The sequence below is a fragment of the Lissotriton vulgaris genome, chromosome 5, assembly GCF_964263255.1.
Source record: "Lissotriton vulgaris chromosome 5, aLisVul1.2, whole genome shotgun sequence".
Taxonomy (NCBI): domain Eukaryota; kingdom Metazoa; phylum Chordata; class Amphibia; order Caudata; family Salamandridae; genus Lissotriton; species Lissotriton vulgaris.
Genome location: NC_141693.1, coordinates 596,353,473 through 596,366,974, shown reverse-complemented (window position 1 = coordinate 596,366,974; position 13,502 = coordinate 596,353,473).

The following is a 13,502-nucleotide window of genomic DNA, read 5'->3' as shown; positions in this document are numbered from 1 at the left end:
AAACATATCCTGGAACACATTTTTTCTCTTATTGTTTCAACTTTCACCGAGTGCTTGGAGCTTTCCTTCTAAATTGACCTTTTGGTTTTTTTTCTTAAGAAAGCATGGTCTTCTGAATAGCATGTAAGAGTTTTTAATGTTATAAACAGAAACTTTTATAAGTAACTACTGACTCTAAAGAGTATTTTTTTTATAACACTATAGATTTTTCCTGTCTCCACAGTGTCTATAGTAATTTCACATATTTTAACAACTGCTATTTTTTCAGCTTATAAACCACTCTCATGCAACTACCTGCCACTTAAATGCAAATGCCTATTTAAGTTGTGTAGTTTTCTTTTAATTGATTATTCACAATTGTCCATAGATTGGAGTGGGTGTTATGTGTTAAATTGAGGCCCTAACAGAGGCGCGCTGTTTCAGAGGCACAAATCCTTCATGCCACAAAGACAGGCAGGCCCTTTCACCCACTTAAGGCGCTTTCACCTACATTAGCCCTCCCTTCACAATAACGAGCAACAGAGGCTGTCCCTTATCTGACGTGTGCTCTGGTCGCAGATGACGGTCCACCCTAAATACGTCATCTCCATGTCCAACAGTGACTAACCTGCGTCACAACAAATTCTTAGAAATAGACCCTTAAGCTCTTGGGATGATTTTCCCTAGCACAGGATTATTGATTTCTCCAAGAACTCATTAAATATGCATGAACCACTATTCTCTAAGGGTTCATTCCTAACGTCTTTCTCTGACCGACTTTACGTCAATACTAACATTCCAAGGCACCTATCAGGTATAAATATACCTCACTTTGCCCAAGTAAACGAGAGGAGACCGAGACTTTCATGCTGACACTCTGACCTGAGACACTGTACCGTGCGTCATGCCACAGCTCCAGCTGGCAGAAGGTTATCCACCCATCCTGGAGGGTCCAGCTCGAGATCGGGATGAAGTCCCACTAAGGTAATGGGGTTAGACTAAATCCTAGGGGGATTCTTGGCTCTCTAGGACCTACACACATGCTAGGTACACTTAGGTACATCTAGTTAGGCATCATAGGGGTATAGCCTTTATTTTAATGCATTCATTACTATTGCAAAATGGTAGAACTATACAATGCCTTTTTATTTAGCTGCACTGCTGGCCATATTTATCTGCTACGGTCCAACATTTGTTGCAGCACATATAACCAGTACTAGAATAACAACTGTGCAATAAATGTTATTGTAAACACACCCAACTGTTTCTTCTATGTACTTCTCTGAGATGAGTGACTGAATGAAAAGTAGTATATTGTTTCCATGATCCTGAGGGATCAGGGTTTTATGTTATGTGGTTGCCAGAAGCTATTCCCTTCTTGTCTTCAAGAAGTTTCTAGTAGCCTCTGAGCTAGCTGATACACAGTAATTAAGTTTAATATACACGATAGGGGCACACTGACCACAGTCCTATGCCAAGCCTATCGTGTATGTTATTCTAATGCGCAAAACCTATCAGGGAAATAGGAACTACACTACAGTGGGAGCATAGAATCATAAAAGATTTGTTATTACCAGTTGGATTTCACTGCCTTTGTGCCTTCCTAGACATAAGCCAGTGTGTAAGAAAGAGGACAAATTGAAAAATGCTCTCTGAATCACATGCTAGCATGGGTTCTCACAAATTCAGATATGGATGAATAACTACTGCTCCTAAACTTCATATCTTGTGCCCCTTTTATAGTTGTATAGGTTTCCTTGATACCCATTTTTCATTCTACATATTTCACCATATGAATTGGTCTATATTTGGTACACCATGAAGAAATATTGCTCTGTGCAGCTCAGTTGTTGGCTTTGGGTACCTTTGGTTCTTGGAGAACCTACAAACCCTATATTTCCCCACAACCAGAAAGGTGTAGCGTATGTAATTGTATATTGCTTTTGTAACTTAACTTTCATGACAAAAAGTTACAGATGAAAAGGTTGTCACAAATGGCAGTTTTTTTCTACTCATTTTCAATATTTCTTAAATTCAACAGTTATGACTGTATGAGCCCTTGTGGAATTCTGAATTGTCTCTACTTTCCAGAAATCTATAGCTCCCCTAGATCACTCATGGGTTTCACACTGATTGGCACCACAAACTGGAGATAGGTTGAACGCACAGGAAATAGGAAAATGGGCTTCCTCTTTGAAAAATGACAAAACTGTGGTTACATTTTTCCTTTTTGATTCAGCTCTGTATGTTCCTGAAAGCTGGAAAGATGGTGACATTTGCCCAGCAAACCTTTTGTCGATGTCACTTTTAGGACAACAGACTAGACCCTTTTCAATATTTTTCCCCCAAAAAACTAAATGTAGCCATATGATGGCTTTTTTCTCAGCCCCCTCGAGGGAGATCCTCAAACCCTGGGTACCTCTATAACCCCAAGGATGTCTGAAAAATAGGACGTCAATTTAGCATGGATACTTTATGTGTAAAAATGTTATGGAACCCTAACCGTGAACTACCACAAAGAGTCAAAATAGCTCTGCACTGGGGACAGTGGGGCATGAGGGCAGTTAAGTGGTTAAGAACATGAGTATTAAGTAAGAGTATTAATGGTGACTTTGGAATTTAATTTTAAAATACTACAGCTTCCCTTACTTTCATGGGAGATTCTGTATGAGTGCTTGAACTGTGCAAGGATGATTACAAGTAAATCAAATAAAAGTAAAAAATGACTCTTGCAAGCAATGTCAGTTCAAAGTTATCAACATGACAATGTACACCATAGACCTTCGGGCACCCTCTGAGAAAGTGAGAGCTACGATTGACAAGTCAATTCGTAGCCTTATAAAAAATCAAAACAGTATTTCTTTGAGGTATGCATTAAATATTTCTTACATATCTTATGGGTACCTTCATATTAGGAGTATGGAAATCAGCGAAAGAACATGCTTTCTTTCCCTTGTGGATGAAAATGCATGCTCACTGTGGTAAACCCTGTTTTGTACAATATTTTCTACAAAAATAAAGATATTAAGTATTCTGTTTGCTGCTTTTCCATCCTGCGAGCTATCGATTTTGCTATACCTAGATATGAACTGAGAGAGAACTGAGCGTCAAAAAGGTTTGCAGTTAAGGAGAAAATGTGTTTACAAATAAGAAACCCATGCCGAAACACAGCCTAGGTGTTAAACATTCAGAAGCAAACAGCCCACAGTAGCTATACAGCCTCATGTATAGTGCTTTACAAATATACGTCTATTTGATTATTCCACATTTCTTCCATTCCTTTAGATGATGAGAAAATATGTAATATCTCGAAATAACACAGAAATGCAAGAGGGAAGAAAATCTGGACTATTGGTGGAGCTGTACCTTAACAATTCTGCCATTTGTCTTTCTCGCCACAATAATCCCTTCTAATTATCCTTAATATGCTTTTTGACAAGGGTCCTTCCGATTACAGAACTGTGTGTAGTGCTAGGGGAGACTGTCCATTGGTCTCCCATAATGTAGTCTCAAGGGGAGGAACTTACAGTTGAACATCCCCTCTACAAGGCTCTGGCTTGTAATAGTCTTATAGGTTTTGTGGTGCGTTAGTTGCACCAGGTGGGATGCCTACTGGATACTCTTCTAAATAAGTCCACTCACCTGGGGCAAATACTGACCCTTTGTGTTTTTTAGTGCAAATATCTGCAATATTACGAGACAGATTTAGCTAACTTACATGCAACACCTTGGTCTGTGCTGCATGAAAGGGAGAGGCCAGAAATGCTACATATTTTACATTATATGGCATATTCCTCTCTTTGCCTTGTGCTGGTGCACAAAGTGCTGCCTTGCACAGCCAGGATTGTTTTTGTGCAGGAAGGGTCACCTTCCAGTGCAAAATCAATCCTTTGAGAATGTCTTCTCTTTCTATGTGTGCTGATGAATGCAGCTTTTGTAGAAAGAGGAAAAAACGTCAAGAAATAAAGATATGTTTCCTCACTGCACCCCCCCTGGGGATGCACAGCATTTTGACACATTCCCAGGTCTAACACTAATTGTAAATCTGGGAATGCGCCAAAATCCATGGGTGGATGCCTAGGAACAACTACTCTCCACTCACGCCTCCCTGGGGCACAGTAAAGGAAGGCACAGTAAAGGAAGGCAGCAACTTACGCTGCTTTGCGTTACTCAGATTTACCAAGCACTGCGAGTCCACGCATGGTGGCCTTGAGTTGCTTTGCAGATCTGACTTTAGTTTTGCATTGCCCTTGCGTTACTCTGCATGATGCGAGGGCAATGCCACACTATGATAAATCTGGCCCTATGTGTATACGTTTTGCAGTGATGACTGCAAATACTGAAACATGTGAGCGCAAGATATAGTTATTTACCAGTTATGCACCATTCAATATGGTTACCCTTAGTAGATTGGTAACATATGTATATTTGTTGTTATTGTTGTTATTATTGTTATTGTTATTAGTTTGTGAAAGCGCAACAGCTGCCGCAGCAAAGAGGCGTCCTGTGTCAGGGGTGAGTGCCAATTGGAGGATGTTTGTTTCCCACATAAAAAACCATGGATCTCCAAAAGCTTACTTCTGTCTCTCCTATTCCATTATCTCCAAGATCTGTCTGACTTAAATATGCAAGGTTTGCCATCAGAACAGACTCATTAATGTTGTGAAAAATCAACTTTACTTTTTCCAGTGCCCACCAAGTGAACCCTGGGGTGAGGGTAAAGGGGGATCCTACCCAGAAGCCCTCAGATAATAAACTGTGCAAAGCTTAGTGGTTGGATTTACAAACTTTAAAAATACCTTGACTGGTGCTGTCCCCCTGTCCCCCTTTCCTTTCTGTTTGTTAAACATTTTTAGCATTTTTACCATGGAACTGCACGGAATATGCTGTGCAACCCTACAGCCCCGGCTGACTTTACCTACCACAAACCTCCAGCCAGGCCAAGTAGACAATGAGCATGGCATAGTACCAAGAAACCCGCTCACCACAGATTGAAGGAGAGGTGCTTCGAGAAGCAATTACTACAAGTGCTTGTGAGCTGAGTGAAGCTGCCTTTGTTAGAGGCCCAGAATTTGGTTGGTCTGTCCACTAGTTGAATCAAGTAGGAGCTCTCTAGCTCAGAGAGTGCTCTTGTCCTCTGGGGCCGCACACTGTCATGCCGGAGGATCAGACTATGGTCTGCCCTTCATCATCAATATAGATGGTCCCCCTACTGTGGAGCCTCTGACCCAGATTCATAAAAATTTCCAAGGATGAGACATCGCCATTTTTGGGGGCCAAATCCACTTACACTTAAACAAGCAGAAAGGCTCATTGTTCAGAATACTTGCCTCCCCTTCCTCAAAATGTGAAACATGTTTTCACCACTGTATGAATTGCCACTTTGTTTTCTTTGTTTCAGCTACTTTCCCTTTTTTTGCAGTCAGTAGGATGGTAAACACTGTGTGAGAAGGGTGAGGGGCAAGATGGCGGCCGTGAGGAGCGGCTGAGCAACCGCCTCAGCAGGGTGGACAAAGTTTTCAATATGAAACTCAACAACCCGCTCGCTACTTCAGAGAAATAAATGCCATGAGCTTGCCTTAAACATACTGGGCAGATAGCGGTCTGAGCTGTTCCACGGAGTCTTGGATCACGGATTGTGGCTGTACGGAGTAAGCGCAAAATCACACGGTACGGCAGTGTCTGTTTCTCCGCATCTCGGCATTTCGGCGTCTCAGCTGTCTGGATGCTCTGGATCGATCCTTGTCTCAGGGCGCTCCCCCCTGGCCTGCGAAGGATTGCTGCTTCATCCTTCCTGAGGTTGGGGCTGGTCTGGAGACCCGCCGGAGTTCGCGGAGCCTGGAGTGAGAGCCTTACAGGGACGGCTTCGCTAGAGATGAGCAGAGGCAGCGGAGCTCGCTGTGGCGCCCGTGATTCAGACAGAGGCAGCCCGGGTCCAAGAAGCTGTAAGACTCACGTGTGCAGAGACCGGATCCGAGTGAAACAACAACTTTCGGTACTTGCTTCATTAATGGCTCCAAAACCCAATACTGGAGGTAAGCCTTTGTCTAAAAAGAGAAACGCTGACAACACTGGCATAACAGGCAGCAATACAGGCAGCAATACAGACATTTCCGCGAATACTGTGCCCATAATTAGCACAGGGATTGAGGGGGAAACATCAGAGGTGGGATCTGGGGGTCGGGTAAAGCAGCAACAGACGTCCTCAGGTCCGAATACCCCAAAGGAGATGCGACCCCCTTCCGCTAGAACCAGACAAGCTACAGCCACAGCCACCGCCACCATGAGTGTCGTAGACATGCTGAATCGGAATGAGAGGAAAAAAAAGCAGAAAGAGTTGGAGCCGGCGGCAGGGGCAGGGGCAGGGGCAGCAGCAGCGGTAGCCCCTGAGGTCCTCGTATCATCATTACCAGCATTACCACCTACTCAAGAAGACGTAGAGATTGAACCCGAGCCAGACATTGAGGTCACATCTCAATCAGCCTCTCATCCTCAACAGCCTCAGCCCCAACCTCAATCTCAGCTGCAGTCATATCACCTAGGCCAGGTAGCTGGAGCAGGGGCTAACACTTCAAACGGTACTCAGGTCCTGATATCACAGACGACTCATCCTATCGATATGATTATGGAGGAAGACGAGGGGATTGGTAAAGGGACCAGTGAGTGTATAGCTCCTATCACCACTAAGGATACTCTAGTCTCTTTACCAGAAGACATGGCAGAGTGTACTCCCATTTCTCCAACAACTAACAATGGGGATATTCAAGAAGGCTCAACAATAGACGAGGCACTAAAAGCGGATACCAGATCCACCACGATCCAAGCTGAACTTGTGGAATCAGTAGGTAGCGGAAATGTCTCTGGGTCAGCACTTGGTGAAAAGGAGAAGGAAAAGGAGAAGACCCCCAGTGAGTGTTTCTTCTCCGTGACAGAGGAGGCCGACTGGTCAGAGGATGAGGAGCTCCATAGCTCTGATATTGATTGTAGTAACCCAGAAACTGAAAGTGAAAACGAGGAAGGGATGCCATCAACTGCTGTTAAAAACATGTCTTCCCAAAGGGATCACCCAGAACTAACATGGGACCATTCTCCTACAACATCTCTACAGGGAAATACTAATCAAGGGAAGGCTCAGACACAGCATCAGGAGTCTACGCAGCTCTCAATGATGTCACTAATGGCAATGATGGAATCAATTCATCAAGGAATAACAGCACATAGAGAAGAGACTCGATCAGACAGCCTCAAGGCCCAAGCTGCATGCGAAAGATGAAAGGAGTGGTCAGGAAACTATCTAAAGCCTGTACAAATATAGGTGACAGGGTCTCTAATCTGGAAGAGAGGATCGTCGCTACTGAAACAGAGGTTGCACCTTCAACGAGCAGGGTGGAATCTCTTGGCGCACAAGCAATAGATGTCCAGTGGAAGCTGGAGGACCTAGAAAATCGCCAAAGAAGGAACAATCTCAGGGTCCTTGGGATTCCGGAAGGAATCGAAGGGCCGGATGTCAAAGCCTTTATAGTGAAAACCTTTGAGAAAGCCTTTCCAGACATTGCTGGTTGGAATTGGACTACTGAAATTCAGAGAGCACATAGGACTCCATTTAAACCAAGACAGAATACCAGAGAAGGTGATAAGCCCAGAGCTATCTTAATCTACATAGGGAACTTTCTTCTACGCCAGTCCATATCAGAGAAAGCGAGACCAGATGCCAAAAGAACTTTCGAGGGAGGCTCTTTCTTTGTAAGGCCTGATTTTTGTCATGCCACCGTTGAACAGCGTTGGCGGCTGAGACAATTAATCAAGCCCTTTCAGGACAAAAGAGTACTGGTCTATCTCATCAATCCTGCCCAGCTAAAAATAATCCACTCAGGCAAGACTATATATTTCTCTTCAGAAATCAAAGCTCGGGAGTATCTGGACTCAATTTAGCATGGCTCATGGATAATAGAGATTGTGTAGTGTAGGGCTATCCTACACATAATATACCAAAGTTACTAGTCAAATAAGATTACTATTAGTCTTTAAAGGATCTATATAAGTAGGATGCAGCTTTATGGGGATGATATCAAGCTGCAGAGCTGTTGAAATGTATAGTTTCTTCAGGGGAGGATATGACTTGTAAGTTTGTAAGTTTAATTTCTTCACTAAGCTCAAGGCTTATAGAGTTAATGGTGTCACGATAAGGTGGTTCATGGTTTGTTGATGAGTTGAGTTGAGTGTGAGTTCCAATTAGTAGTTCTTAAATTGTCCACTGCTGGGTTGCGTCCATCACACGCACAGACTTAGTCTGCGCGCCTCACTGGGGGGAGGGTTGGGGCCGGCAGGGGTGGGGGGGGGTAAGGCTTGGAGTGGGGTGGGGGGGTGGGGAAAGCAAAAACTAAAAATGAAAAAGAAAGTTCATGCAATTAATGTGTCTCTCAATATAAATGTAATGTTTAGAGTGAATATGCGCAGTCACGGGAAGCTCAGGAGAAACTGTAACTGGCTAGAATGTTGGATTTGCTCCCTACAGGGCTATGTCTAGTATCAGGGTAGTTAGCCTAAACATTGGGGGGTTGAATGATTGGAAAAAGAGGGGCAGGTTTGAAGAGTATATAAAATTAATAAGGGCTGATATCATATGTTTACAAGAAACCCACTTACCATGGAAAAAGAAACACTGGCTAAATCTTAGGGGATATGAAGTTCTGTCCTGTTCCTCACAGACAACAACGGTAAAGGGGGTGGCCATTATGGGTCGGGTAGGTCTGGGAGGAGCAAAAAATTCAAAAGCTGATGCGCTGGGAAGATGGGCAATATGTGAATTAAAGTTAGGTATAACGTTATTCACAGTATATGGCTCTAACATGGATGATCCAGGGGTGATGGATCATATAGAGACGGAACTTATTAACTGGAAGTCACCTATAGTAATGTGCGGAGACCTTAATATCTCAGCAGATTTTTCAGGAGATATCCCATATATCGGTCGCAAGCCCCGAGTATTCAGGGCCGTATCTTCTATAATCCAATCTCATGGGTTGAGGGATGTGTGGGGCAGCTTAAGGAAAGACGTAGCTGGGTCCACCTACTTTTCACATCCATTTAACAAACACACAAAATTGGACTATTTTTTAATATCAGCAACGTGTCTTCCTAATGTAAAGATTGAAATGCTGCCTAGGATAATTTCGGATCATAATCCCCTCATTCTTACTATGACCATGAATATACAAAGGGAGAAGAGCAGACCCTGGACTTTTGACAGAAAGCTTTTAGCGGATAGTAATTATCTAGCATATATCAAGAATTGGTCACAGTCGTTCTTTGATGCGAATAGATATAGTGCATCCCGGGTTATGGTCTGGGATAGTTTTAAAGCCGCCCTGAGGGGAGAGACAATCAGCTTTTCGGGTAGGATGTGGAAAGAAGCTAGGGAAGACAGAGAATGTCTTTTGGTCAAACTGGCGGATGCAGAGGAACAACACAGGAGAGATGTCAGCTAGGGGAAACAGGGTAACCAGAGTTTAGAAAAGTTGAATAGTATAAAGCCAGATATCCATCGGCATCTGGCAAAAAAAGCCGCAGAAGAATATCAGGGCTGCAGAGCCAGTATGTATGAAACAGGGGAGAATGCTGGCAGGGCTTTAGCTTTAAGGATAAGGCAAGCCACATCAAAAAATACTATTTCTGAAATTAAAGAAGGTGATCAGATTTATAATAAACCAACAGAAATTCTTGAAGTCTTTAGGAGGTTTTATCAGGATCTCTACAAAGAAGAAACTGATATAGACTATTCGAGTTTTAACTGGCCGGATACAGGCACTAAATTAACACCTAGCGAGATAGAAACTCTGGAGCAGAATGTCACTATGGAGGAGCTCTCTCAGGCACTAAAAGATCTATCAGCAGGCAAGGCAGCTGGGCCCGATGCCATACCCCTGGAGGTCTATAAATACTTAAAGGAAGAAACGGCACCTCTTCTGTTAGATCTATTCAATGGGATTATAAATACTGGAGTTATTCCAGAATCTTGGACCAAAACCAATATAGTTGTATTTCACAAGAAAGGTAAACCCAAGGAAAGACCGGGATCTTATAGACCAATATCATTAATAAATAGTGATAATAAACTGTATGCAAAGATAATGGCTACACGGCTGGGGAGGATTATCGCGACTCTCGTCTTGCCCTGGCAGCATGGTTTTGTCCCTGGAAGGGGTACCACTGACCATATCAGAAGGGCCATAACCCTGTTCGATATCCATGCGGCTGGCGGGGGGGGGGTTGCGATGATCCTCCTCGATGCAGAAAAAGCGTTCGACCGCGTTAAATGGAGCTTTCTGTGGAAAGTGATGGCGGATAGAGGTTTTGGTCCTAGATTTTTGCAGGCAATTAAAGCCATGTATTATAATCCAACAGCCAGTATCCCACTTATGGGTGAAAGCTCTAGGCAGATTCATATCACGAGAGGCACGAGACAAGGGTGCCCGTGTTCACCCATTCTTTTCGCACTATACATAGACCCCCTAATTACACTTATAATGAATAACAGCAATATAAAGCCGGTTGTCACTAATGGATTTCAAACCAAAATCCTTGCGTATGCGGATGATCTGGCCATAATTACCACTGATCCAGACAGCGCAATGAGCACAATAGTCAGTATTACTTCTGACTTTGGGAGGTTATCCGGGTATCGACTAAATGTGGCAAAGACACAGGTACTATGCGCAAAAAATATTGTTAAACGAGACGACAGATATGTGGATTCAGTGGTATACTTGGGAATAACAATTAATGCTCAGCCAAGGGAAATCATCTAAGACAATTTTCAGCCCCTACTCGAAAAGATGAAACAGGATCTAAAAAGAATCGATACCCTTCATCTGTCAATTATAGGCAGGGCCAATGTCATCAAAATGACAATGTTTCCAAAGATCCTATATAAATTCAGGTCTATCCCCTTTAAAGTAGATGACATATTGATCAAGGAAATAGAGGCAGTCTTTATGAAATTTGTGTGGCAATATGGTAAGGTGAGAAGATCAATTAAATATATGTCTCTCCCTCAAGAAAAGGGTGGGTTAGGAATTCCTAATCTTAAGTTTTACAACTGGTCCTGCCTCTTGACAGAAATGGCTATACTCTTTTTCCCAGGTATTACGCCGCATAGCCAGGGAGATATCCCATCTATCTATCAGCTGGCTTTAGGGAGCGAAGCACACGGGGTATTACTTAGGAAATATGATAAACGATTTTATAAAGCAACAGGCTACAAAACTTTGGAAGACGTCTGGGGGCTATGGTCCTCTGTTCAGAAGAACCAGAACATTCCAAAGTACAATAAACACACTATACTCTGGAACTCAGGACTATTCGCTCATCTAAGTAGAGATGGCCCATGGAGACACTGGGAAACTCAGGGAATAACTACATTAGGTCAAGTGATGATAAAGGATGTTTTGAGGCCCCTTGAACTTCTGAAATCACGATATTTACTCCAAGGATCCCAAGAGTTCAAATATATACAGTTGTCCAACACAATTAAATCAAAAAGACAGAGGATAGATATATCAAAAGACTGTACAATATTAGACTACATGAAGGGAGGTGGCTGTAGAATTAGATCAATTTACGGGCTACTCTTGGAAACGCTGCCCGATGATATGCTAAAGACAGAGGCAGTGTGGGCCGCAAAGTTGGGAGACCCTGACATTGATCTGGATTAAGCTATCCTAATGGATAAAAGGTTCCTACGCTCCTCAAACTTAAGAGCACAGCACTTTAAGACTCTCTTCAACTTATACTATACCCCTGCTAAACTGTATGAATGGGGAAAGAGGGAGGATAGTAACTGCCCTAGATGTGGGAATGGGCCTGCTGATGTTTTACACATGTTCTGTACTTGCGGGAAACTAGGGACAATCAAAAATGAAATCGAAAAGTTCCTAGAGGGGCTGCTAGCTGTCAAAATAGACCTATCCCCTACACTCCTAATAATTGGATGTGATGCTAAATTGGGCCTAAGTACAGAAGCCGAGGCACTTGTCTTTTTATCAACAGCTGTTCTTAGAATCTTAATTGCTGCCGCATGGAAGGATGTTGAGGTCCCAACCTTCCAAATGTGGATGTGCAGGATGCTCGGGATTCACAACATCGAGTCCGAGTTATATGCTTTAAAGGGCGCGAAATCCACGGAAATGGGATTAAGGATATGGGCGCCAGTGGCATCATGGAGGCAGCTAAAAAGTGGGGGCCCATAGCTTTTTAACGCAGCCCTTCCTATTGTATTTATTGTATCTGTCCTTTTACCCCATTTTATGTTAGCTAAGCTTTTCACTCTCATTATGTGTATTTACCTCTGTGTATTTATCTTCCCCGTGCGCATTTTTATAAATCTGTATTAATACTTAATGCTTTGTACAAGGTTACATTATATTGTCATGAACTTTCAATAAAAATAAAAAAAAATTTAAAAAAAGGATGGTAAACACTGTGGTTTGTAATCTTGTAACACATTAACCCAGCTTTCAAGGGAGAACTGCGACCAGTGTTTGCAAAAAATGTAGTGATCACAAACGTTAAAATTGTAAATATTGTATGATCCATCTAGCCATAGTATGAATTATCTAACCATTTTGCAGTAAAGTCATTGTGTTTCTTGGCTTTGTCTAATTTTCAAGATTATTCTGCTGTTTGTAATAATCTATTTCTGAATGGTTTGTGGTTTTTATATCTAGTGGACCTAGACTTAAAAACGCCTATATTAAAATTTATTACCGTTTTCAATGTGTATCATGGTACGGTTTGAGGAAGCATTTATCCATAATGTGCATATATCTACATGTTGATATTGTAGTGGTGCATCTTTATGAAAAGTCACAAAGGTGTTGGACATAGTAGCGGCTCCTCCGCTAAGGCGGAGGAGCGTCGCCCCACTGCTTCAGCTGCTAGTTGACTACAACAAATAAAATGATAAGAAAGTTTGTTATTATCATTTTGTTTTGGTATTTAGCTTGCAGCTGGAGCCATGCGGGTGGGTCTGGGCTCCTCGCATCACAGGGCGGAGTGGTGGTAGCACCTAAAGTGCGCATGGCGCCTTGGCCGGCCGTCTCAGGCCGGCCAAAGCTTCATGCACACTCTGCATGTTCTCCATGTAGGCTGTATTACAGCCAGGGTGAAGATCATGCACAGCCTGCCAGCCCCTGTCTGAGCATTAATCCAGCGCGCTCAGACCAATCACAACGCTACTAATGCAGGATTGTGATTGGTCAGGGGATTCTGGGAGGCTGTGTGGTTCCTGCTGAGAGGAGGATGGAGAAAGTAGAGGCAATGGCTTACAGTCAGTGGTAAAGAGGAATGTTTTTTTTTCATTATTCGCCCCCTCGTTCCCCTTCCCACCCCACCTCACGTGGTCAGTAGCAGTCAAAGCTGGCTAGACATTCACATCTTCATTGCAACTGTGGTAATTCTGTCATATCACCCAGACTCGACTCAAGGTTACCTTTTTTGAGCTAAGCATTGACTGTTTTATGAGA